We start from the raw sequence: 10,186 nt of genomic DNA on the forward strand, positions 1-10,186 counted from the left end.
TTCTTGGTTGACCCATATATTCTTTAGTTGTATGTTCTTCAACTTCCATGTATTTATAGTCTTTCCAAATTTTTTCTTGAGGTTGACTTCAATTTTCATAGTGTTCTGGTTAGAAAATATGCATGATATGATCTCGGTCTTTTTGTACTTGTTGGGGCCTGATTTGAGACCTAATATGTGATCTTTTCTGGAGAATGTCCCATGTGCATTTAACAAGTTATGCGTTTCTGTTGCTTTAGGATATAATGTTGTGAATATATCTATTAAGTCCATCTAGTCCAGTGTGTCATTCAAAGCCATTGTTTCCTTGTTGATTTTCTGCTTAGATGATCTCTCCATTGATGTAAGTGGGGTGTTAAAGTCCCCTAATATTATTATATTATTATCAATGCATTCCCTTATGTTTGATATTAAGTGTTTTATATATTTGGCTGCTCCCATTTGGGGTACATAAATATTGACAATTGTTAGATCTTCTTGTTGGATAGACCCCTTTATCATGATACAGTGCCATTCCTCATCTCTTGTTATAGTCTTTGGTTTAAAATCTAGTTTGTCTGATTGAAGTATTGCTATGCTGGCTTTCTTTTGACTGTTATTTGTGTAGTAAATATTTCTCCACCCCCTCACTTTCAGTCTACAGGTGTTCTTTTGGTCTAAAATGAGTCTCTTCTAGGCAGCATTTATTTTTTTTATTTTTATTTTATTTAAAATCAATTAATTAACATATAGTGAATTAATACTTTCAGAGGTGGAGTTAATTGATTCCTCAGTTGCATACAACACTGAGTGGTCATTATATCAAGTGCCCTCCTAATACCCACTCCCCTAACCACCTCCCCTCCAGGAACCCTCAATTTGTTTACTATAGTTGAGAGTCTCTTACGGTTTGTCTCCCTCTCTGGTTTCATCTTATTTTATTTTTCCTTCTCTTCCCCTATGTTTACCTGTTTTGTTTCTTCAATTCCACATATGAGTGAAATCATATGGCATTTGTCTTTCTCTGACTGACTTATTTCCCTTTGCACAGTACCCTCTAGTTCCATCCACATCATTGCAAATGACAAGATTTCTTCTTTTTAATGGCTGAGTAATATTCCATTGGTATATACACCACCTCTTCTTTATCCATTCATCTGTCAACGGACATCTGGGCTCTTTCCATAGTTTGGCTATTGTGGACACCACTGCTATAAACATTGGGGTGCATGTGCCCCTTCAAATCACTATGTTTGTATCCTTTGGATAAATACTTAGTAGTGCAGTTGCTGAGTCATAGAGTAGCTCTGTTTGAACTTCTTGTGGAACCTCCATACTGTTTTCCAGAGTCGGTGTACCAGCTTGCATTCACACCAACAGTGTAGGAAGGTTCCCCTTTCTCCACATCCTCATCAGTATCTGTCATTTCCTGACCTGTTAATTCTAACCATTCTGACTGGTGTGAGGTGGTATCTCATTGTGTGTGTGTGTTTTTTTTTCTCATCGTGGTTTTGATTTGTAGTTGCTTGATGCCGAGTTATGTGGAGCATTTTCTCATGTGTCTATTGGCCATTTGTGTCTTCTTTGGAGAAATGTCTATTCATGTCTTCTGCCCATTTCTTGATTAGATCATTTGTCCTTTGGGTACTGAGTTCGGTAAGTTCCTTATAGATTTGGAATACTAGCCCTTTATCTGATATGTCATTTATTGGTAAGTATCTTCTCCCATTCTGTTGGGTGTCTTTTTTTTTTTTAAAGACTTTTACCTGTTTATATGACAGAGATCACAAGTAGGCAGAGAAGCAGGCAGAGAGAGAGGAAGGAAGCAGGCCCCCTGCTGAGCAGAGAGCCCGATGCAGGGCTCGATCCCAGAACCCCGGGATCATGACCTGAGCCGAAGGCAGAGGCTTCAACCCACTGAGCCACCCAGACGCCCCTGTTGGGTGTCTTTTGATTTTTTCAATTGTTTCATTTGCTGTGCAAAAGTTTTTGATCTTGATGAAGTCCCAAGAGTTCATTTTGCTTTTGTTTCCCTTCCCTTTGAATACATGTCTAGCAAGAAGTTGCTGAGGCTGAGGTGAAAGAGGTTGCTTCCTGTGTTCTCCTCTAGGATTTTGATAGATTCCTGTCTCACATTTAGGTCTTTCATTCATTTTGTGGTGTGTGTGTGTGTGTGTGTGTGTGTGTGTGTGTGTGTTTGGGTGCAAGGAAATGGCACATCTTCATTCCTCTACATGTGGCTGTCCAATTTTCCAAACACCATTTGTTGAAGAGACTGTCTTTTTTCTATTGGTTAGTCTTTCCTTCTTTGTCAAAGATTAGTTGACCATGGAGTTGAGGGTCCATTTCTCTGGTCTCTATTCTGTTCCATTGATCTATGTGTTTGTTTTTGTCCCAGTACCCTATTGTCTTAATGATTACAGCCTTATAATACAACTTGAAGTCTGGAATTGTGATCAACCAGCTTTGGTTTCCTTTTTTCACATTCCTCTGGCTATTTGGGGTCTTTTCTTGTTCCATACAAATTTTAGGATTATTTGTTCCAGTTCTGTGAAAAAAAGTTGATGGTATTTTGATAGGGATTGCATTGAATGTATAGATTGCTCTAGGTACCATAGACATTTTAACAATATTTATTCTTCCAATCTATAAGCATGGAATGTTTTTACTTTTTTTTTTTTTTTTTGGTGACTTCCTCCATTTCTTTCTAAGTATTCTGTAGTTTTCAGAGTACAGATCTTTTACCTCTTTGGTTAGGTTTATACCTAGGTATCTTATGGTTTGTAATTATAAATGGGATCAGTTCCTTGATTTTTGTCTTCTGTTATAGGTAGCATTTACATGGATCTTTTTTTTTTATTATTCCTTCTCACACCCTATGTCTTTTGATTGGAACATTTAGTCCATTTACATTCAGAGAAATTATTGACAGTTATGAATTTAGTGCCATTTTATTACTTGTTTTGTTATTGTTTCTGGAGTTTTTCTCTGTTCCTTTCTAGTCCTTTTAGCTGTTGATGTCTCTTTCCCACTCAGAGTCCCCTTCAAAATTTTTCTTTCAGGGCTGGTTTAGTGGTCATGAACTTCTTTAGTGTTTGTTTTTCTGAGAAACTCTCTCTCCTTCTATTCTAAATGACATCCTCGCTGGATAGAGTATTCTTGGCTGCATGTTTTTCCCATTCAGCACATTAAATATATCATTCTACTCCCTTCTGGCCTGCCAAGTTTCTTTCTTTCCTTTTTTTTTTTTTTTAGATTTTTTTTATGTATTTGACAGAGAGAGAGAGAGAGAGAGATCACAAGCAGGCAGAGAGGCAGTTAGAGAGAGAGGGGGAAGCAGGCTCCCTGCTGAGCAGAGAGTCTGATGTGGGACTCGATCCCAGGACCCTGAGATCACGACCAGAGCTGAAGGCAGAGGCTTAACCCACTGAGCCACCCAGGCGCCCATGGCCTGCCAAGTTTCTATGGAGAGGCCTGTTACTAAGCTTATTTGTCTTTAAGTTGAAGACTTTTTTTTTTTTTGCCTTGATGCTGTTATGATTTTTTGTTTACTCTGTATTTTGCAAATTTAATTATGGTATCTTTTGGTGGTGTCTAGCTTTTGTTGATTTTGGTGGGAGTTCACACTACCTCCTAGATTGGTTGTCTGTTTTTTCCCCAGATTAGGGGATGTTTTCAGCTATAATTTGCTTAAATAAACCTTCTGCCACTTTTTCCCTCTCTTCTTCTGGGACTCTTTTGGTACTAGTGTTATTTTGCTTTACAGAGTCACTGAGTTCCCTAAGTCTACATTTGTGATCCAATATTTCTTCCCTCTTCATCTTCATTATTTTCCATAAATTTGTCTTCTATATCACATATTCTTTCCTCTTCTTCTTCCATCTTTGTGGTCATTACCTCCAGTCAGTTTTGTATCTTGGTTATTGGATTTTTATTTTGTCCTGACTAGATCTTAGGTCTTTTATATCTGCAGTAAGGGACTCCTTCCTTTTATCCTTTTCTCAAGCCCAGCTAACATCCTTATGACTGTTGCTTTAAATTCTGGATCCAGCATATTACTTATATCTGTTTTGAGTAGATTCCTTACTCTGACCTTTTCTTGTTCTTTCTTTTAGAATGAATGCCTCCATCATGGCATTTTGTCTAGGTCTCTCTATTCTTTTGTTAGAAAATCCTATTATGGATCCTGCTCCTGAGGTTAATGGCTTTAGAAAGAAGAGGTCATATACTGCTAGGGACTTTTGCTTCAGGAAGTATCTCTGTTGTATGCTGTGTGCGCTCTGCTGCTGTATTTTGGTTGCTCTTTCCCTCAGGTCAGTGCTCTGCAGTTTCTCCTTGCCTGCAGTGAGCAGTGTTTGGACTATGGCCAGAGTATGGTGAGTTTGAACTAGGTGTGCTCTGGTCTGCTTGTTACAAGAGACCCAGTACTATTTCTGTTAGATATGAAGCTTTGCAGAACTATGGTCAGTAGACAAGGTGTCTGTGGGGTGGGGTGGGGTTGTATTGGTCTTCTTGGGGAGGGGCCTGCTGTTCTGGTTCCAAGATACAACTGCCGAGCACTGGGGGGTAGGGGGGACAGGGCTTGGTGTAAGCATTATAGGTCACCACTGTTGGTGCTCTGCTGCTTACTGAAGTTAGTTTATCCTGAGGGGGAGGGTAGGGAAATGGCTTCAGCCCTCCCTTGTCCTAGAGATGGGAGATTGCATCCATTGCATTCTGGGTAGCCTTCTTAGAACAACAAATATTCTCCTCTTGTGTGTCCCAGGCATCCCTCATATCCCTGCCTTCACCCTCTTTGTGTCTGGGCTGTCTGCTCACCTGGCAGCACAGTGCACCTGTGTTCTATTCCAGGCAAGCTGGCTGAGTTTTAAAACAACAAAATTTAGCGACCTGGTATAGCGGGGACTGGCACTCCTACTCTGGGGTATGGATGCAGGTTTGTCATAGAAGGCAGTCACACCAAAGTGCAGGGGTGTGAATTTTGGAATAAAGTGCAGCAAAGAGCTGTTTCCAGGTTAGCAACCCTAAGCAGATGTCTCTGCACCTATGTTGAGTGGCAAAGCAGTGTAATGGAACCCACAGAACCTTTTGTCCCCAGAGATACAATGCCACCTTTTGCAGATGTGGTCCAGAAAGGGGGAACTGTCTCTCCCAGTGCATCCCGGGGGATTTTTGGATCATGCCCTCTGCTACTGGGCTATCAGCCCTCCTTCTCCACAGGAGCACTGCAATACCCACTGGCCATGCTGTGGACTACTAAATCTCATCATTGAGCCCTGCTGTTTATAAAAACTCATGAAAATCAGGTCCTCTGGTTTTCCCCGTCAGTGGCTTTGGGGTAAGTGTTTTCCTTGTGCAATCCCCTGTATGCTCCCCCATCCATTGCCTCTCCCCATGAGCAGGGCTTCCTCACCTCCACAGCACCTGTGATCCTTTTCTCTCCCAAATCACATCTCTGTACCTCCTAACTTCTATGATGTGGCCACCTCTCTCCCTTTGGTTGTGCAGTTTGCTCTGTCAGTCCTCATATTGATCTCTTGGGTATTCAAAATGATTTGATATTTATGTATCTATTTTCAAGAGATGAAGCAAACCTAGGGTCCTCCTCATTTCCACCAGTTTTTTTTTTTTTTTGGTGGAATCTTCTGGTTTTCTATATAGAGTATCACCTCATCTGAAAATAGTGAGATTTTACATCTTTGTTGCCAATTCAGATGCCCTTTATTTCTTTTTGTTGTCTGACTGCTGTGGCTTGGACTTCCTATACTATGGTAAATAACTGGTGAGAGTGGACATCCCTGTTTTGTTCCTGACCATGGAGAAAAAGCTCTCAGTTTTTCCCATTGACTGAGCTGTGGGTTTTAAATAGATGACCACAATGCTTTGAAACTCGAACTCAATCACAAAAGGAAAGTTGGAAAGAAGTCAAATACATGGGAGCTAAGGAACATCCTACTAAAGAATGAATGGGTCAACCAGGAAATTAAAGAAGAATTTTAAAAATTCCTGGAAACAACTGAAAATGAAAACACAACTCTTCAAAGTCTTTGGGATATAGCAAAGGCGGTCCTGAGAGGAAAGAATATAGCAATACAAGCCTTTCTCAAGAAACAATAAAGGTCTCAAATACACAACCTAACCTTATACCTAAAGGAGCTGGAGAAAGAAGGGGAAATAAAGCCTAAACCCAGCAGGAGAAGAGAAATAATAAAGATCAGAACAGAAATCAATGAAATAGAAACCAAAAGAACAGTAGAACAGATCAACAAAACTAGGAGCTGGTTCTTAGAAAGAATTAATAAGATTGATAAATCCCTGGCCAGACTTATCAAAAAGAAAAGAGAAAGGACCCAAATAAATAAAATCATGAATGAAAGAGGAGAGATCACAACCAACACCAAAGAAATACAAACAATTAAAAGAACATATTATGAGCTATATGCCAACAAATTAGATAACGTGGAAGAAATAGATACATTCTAAGAGACGTATAAACAACCAAAACTGAACCAGAAAGAAATAGAAAACCTAAACAGACCCAAAACCAGCAAGGAAATTGAAACAGTAATCAAAAATCTCCCACCAAACAAGAGCCCAGGGCCAGATGGTTTCCCAGGGGAATTCTACCAAGCATTTAAAGAATTAATACCTATTCTCCTGAAACTGTTCCAAAAATTAGAAATGGAAGGAAAACTTGCAGATTCATTCTATGAGGCCAGCATTACCTTGATCCCAAAACTAGAATAAGACCCCACCATAACAGAGTATTACAGACCAATATCCCTGATGAACATGGATACAAAAATTCTCAGCAAAATACTAGCCAATAGGATCCAACAGTACATTAAAAAGATTATTCACAACAACCAAGTGGGATTTATTCCTGGGCTGCAAGTTTGGGTCAACATCCGCAAATCAATCAATGTGATATATTACATTAATAAAATAAAGAACAAGAACTATATGACACTCTGAATAGATTCAGAAAAAGTATTTGACAAAGTACAGCATCCTTTCTTGATTAAAACTTCACAGTGTAGGGATAGAGGGTACATAGATGATACCTCAATATCATCAAAGTCATCTATGAAAAACCCACAGTGAATATCATTTTCAATGGGGGAATACTGAGAGCTTTTCCCCTAAGGTAAGGAACATGGTAGGGATGGCAGCTATCACCACTGCTGTTCAAAACAGTACTAGAAGTCCTAGCCTCAGCAATCAGACAACAAAAAGAAATAAAAGGCATCCAAATCTGCAAAGAAGAAGTCAAACTCTCTTTGCAGATGATAATAATTTATGTGGAAAATCCACATATAGACTCCACCCAAAAACGGCTAGAACTCAAACAGGAATCCAGTAAAGTGGCAGGATATAAAATCAATGCAAAGAAATCAGTTGCATTTCTATACATCAACAATAAGACAGAAGAAAGAGATATTAAGGAGTCAATCTCACTCACAATTGCACCCAAAACCATAAGATGGCTAGGAATAAACCTAACCAAAGAGGCAAAGGATCTGTATTCCGAAACCTGTAGAATACTCATAAAAGAAATTGAGGAAGACACAAAGAAATGGAAAAGCAAATATTGTGAAAATGTCTATGCTACCTAGAGCAATCAACACATTCAATGAAATCTCTGTCAAAATACTATCAATTTTTTTCAAAGAAATTGAACAAGTGATCTTAAAATTTGTATAGAACCATAAAAGACTATGAATAGCAAGAGGAATGTTGAAAAAGATAGCCAAAGTTGGTGGCATAATTCCAGACTTCATGCTCTATTACAAAGCTGCAATCATCAAGACAGTATGGTACTGGCACACATAGATCAATTGAATAGAGAACTCAGAAATGGAGTCTCAACTCTATGGTCAACTAATCTTCGACAAACCAGGAAAGAATACCCAATGGAAAAAAGACAGTCTCTTCAATAAATGGTGTTGGGAAAATTGGACAGCTACATGCAGAAGAATGAAACTGGACCATTTCCATACACCACACACAGAAATAGACTCAAAATGGATGAAAGACCTCAATGTGAGACAGGAATCCATCAAAATCCTTGAGGAGAACACAGGCAGCAACCTCTTCGACCACAGCTGCAGCAACTTCTTCCTAGACACATCACCAAAGGCAACTTTTTCAGGGTCTGTTTCTGTCATTTTATTTTTTCCTTTGGGCCACAGTTTTCTGGCATTTTATATAACTTGTGATATTCCTTTAAAGATGGACATTAGATAAATATATAAAATCTAAAAAAATGATGGACATTAGAATGTTATAATATGGCAAGTCTGAAAGTGAGATTCTCCCCCTTCTCAGGTATAGTAGTCTGCTCAGGCAGCCATAACAATATTTCACAGACTGGGTGGCTTAAATAACAGAAATTTGCTTTCTCACAGTTCAGAAAGAGGGAAGTCCAAGAATAGGGTGCTGGAAGTGTTGGTTACTGGCTAACAGACTTCCTGGCTAACAGACTTCCTTCTGAACCCTCACATGGCCTTTCCTCTAGGCACATGCATGTCTGGTATCTATTCATCTCCATAGGACAGCAGTGCTATTAAATTAGATAGCCACCCTTATGCCCCCATTTCACCTTACCTACCTCTTTATAAGCCTATTTTCAAATACCATTAGCGTTTCAAACTATGAATTTTGAAGTGGAACAGTTCAGTCTACAACAACATGGTTTTTTTTTTCCTTTGAAGACTCTAGTAGTCCATTTGTTTAGTGACCTTTATTTTTTTTTAAAGATTTTTTTAAAAATTTCTTTATTTAACAGAGAGAGAGATCACAAGTAGGCAGAGAGGCAGGCAGAGAGGCAGGCAGAGAGAGCGGGGGAAACAGGCTCCCTGCCGAGCAGAGAGCCCTATGTGGGGCTCGATCCCAGGACCCTGAGATCATGACCTGAGCCGAAGGCAGTGGCTTAACCCACTGAGCCACCCAGGCGCCCCTGTTCAGTGACCTTTAAAAAAATATTGATACAGTTCCAGTCCAAGATGGTACTGTAGAAAGACCCTGAATTCACCTCCTCCATGGAATATACAAACACCTTATATTGAAGTTCCTTTTGATAAAGAAATAAGGACTGATGGAACAGCTTATGCATGACAAAAGAGAGATCAGGAAAGTGGAACAGCAAGAGAGACAAATACATGGTAACAACGGGAACTTCCACACCTGACACTGAGCTGTAGTTGGGAAAGATAGTGTTAAGGGTTTGGGACAGATTCATCTGCCTTGGGGAAGAAGAAAAAAAAAGTTTAAAAGAGCAACTGGTTTATAAAAGAGCCAGCCTGGATTGACTTATTTTGCTCAGCATAATACCCTCTAGTTCCATCCATGTCATTGCACATGGTAAGATTTCACTGGATATTATATGCAACTGATGGCTCACTGAACTCTACCTCAGAAACTAATAATACACTATGTATTAATTAACTGATTTTTTTAAAAAGGAGCCAGCCCTAGAAATTGGTCAAATGGCAGAGGAACTGCTGGATGTGTCTCTGGGTCAGAGGGACAGGAGAGAGCAACAGTTTATGTTCCCCTTCTACCTTGAAAGCACAAAGCAGAGCAGGGTCCAGATACAATAACTGGCTTGCAATTTCATCAAGCTTCAGATCCTAGCCCACTTTAGCCCTGGATACACTGGGGCACAGGAACAAAGCTGTGGTTTAAAAGAGCAACTGGTATATAAATGAGCCATTCCTAGAAATAAACAGCTAGGGAACTGCTTGAACTCTTTCTGGGTGGGAGGGGCTGCCAGACATAGTCAACACTCCTCCTCCATCTTGAAAGCACAGACCAATGCACAGTCTGGACATCCTAACTCGACTGCCGCCTCCATCTTAGGCACCTAGCCTGCAGCAGTCCCATCTATTGCCTAAGGTGGCTACAGTGTGGTGCACACTGGGATTTGTCTGGTTACCACTCACTACAGCTCCAGCCTTTCTACCAAAACATCCCAGACCTCATCAGGCCCATACCACTTTGTCCTCAGATGGCTTGCTAAAGAATGCCCAGTGCAGAGTGCTCAAGAAACTCCTGAATGAAATCTGCTTTGGATCTAGCTGAGAGGGGCTGGAGAAATGGTGGCAGAGCAGGAGGACCTTGGGCTTGTCTCCTCCCATGAAAGCAACTGGATAACTAGATAACTATCAAATCATTCTAAATACTCCAGTAATCAACCCAAAGACAG

This window comes from Lontra canadensis, unplaced genomic scaffold (assembly GCF_010015895.1).
Source record: "Lontra canadensis isolate GAN:19392208 unplaced genomic scaffold, GSC_riverotter_1.0 scaffold192, whole genome shotgun sequence".
Classification (NCBI taxonomy): domain Eukaryota; kingdom Metazoa; phylum Chordata; class Mammalia; order Carnivora; family Mustelidae; genus Lontra; species Lontra canadensis.